The sequence below is a fragment of the Hypanus sabinus genome, unplaced genomic scaffold, assembly GCF_030144855.1.
Source record: "Hypanus sabinus isolate sHypSab1 unplaced genomic scaffold, sHypSab1.hap1 scaffold_193, whole genome shotgun sequence".
Classification (NCBI taxonomy): domain Eukaryota; kingdom Metazoa; phylum Chordata; class Chondrichthyes; order Myliobatiformes; family Dasyatidae; genus Hypanus; species Hypanus sabinus.
The window spans coordinates 554,835-555,393 of NW_026780025.1; positions in this window are offsets into that span (position 1 = coordinate 554,835).

A 559-nucleotide genomic window follows, 5' to 3' on the forward strand; every position below is an offset into this window, starting at 1 on the left:
TAATTCTTTTTCCATAGCCGTATAGTTTATTTGATGCTCATTAAATTTCTTAGAAAAGTAAGCTGCTGGATAATCAACCTCGTCACCCACATTACACTGAAGTAATACTGCTACTGCAGCCTTAACGCTAGCATCTACAGCTAATCAAAAAGGTTTTTCAAAGTCAGGTGCCCTGAGCACCGGTTGATGACATATCATAGATTACAATTTCTCAAATGTTTCCTGACAAAGCACTGTCCACACAAACGTTTCATTTTTCATCAAAAGGTTATTTAATGGAAGGGAAATATTAGCAAATTACTTCCAAAATTTCTGGTAATATCCTACCATGCCCAAGAATCTTCTGAGAGTTTTTTTTCCCTAGTTGGAGTGGGGAACTCTAAATTTGCCCTAACCTTTGCCTGAACGGGAGCTGCCTTACCTTGACTCATAACAGAACCCCAAGGTAAGTCATAGTGGCATGACCAAATTCATTCTAAGCTGAGTTAATAGTTAAGTAAGCTTTAGAAGGCATTTCAAATAGTTTCTCCACCGCAGTAATATGTGCTTCCGAAGTATC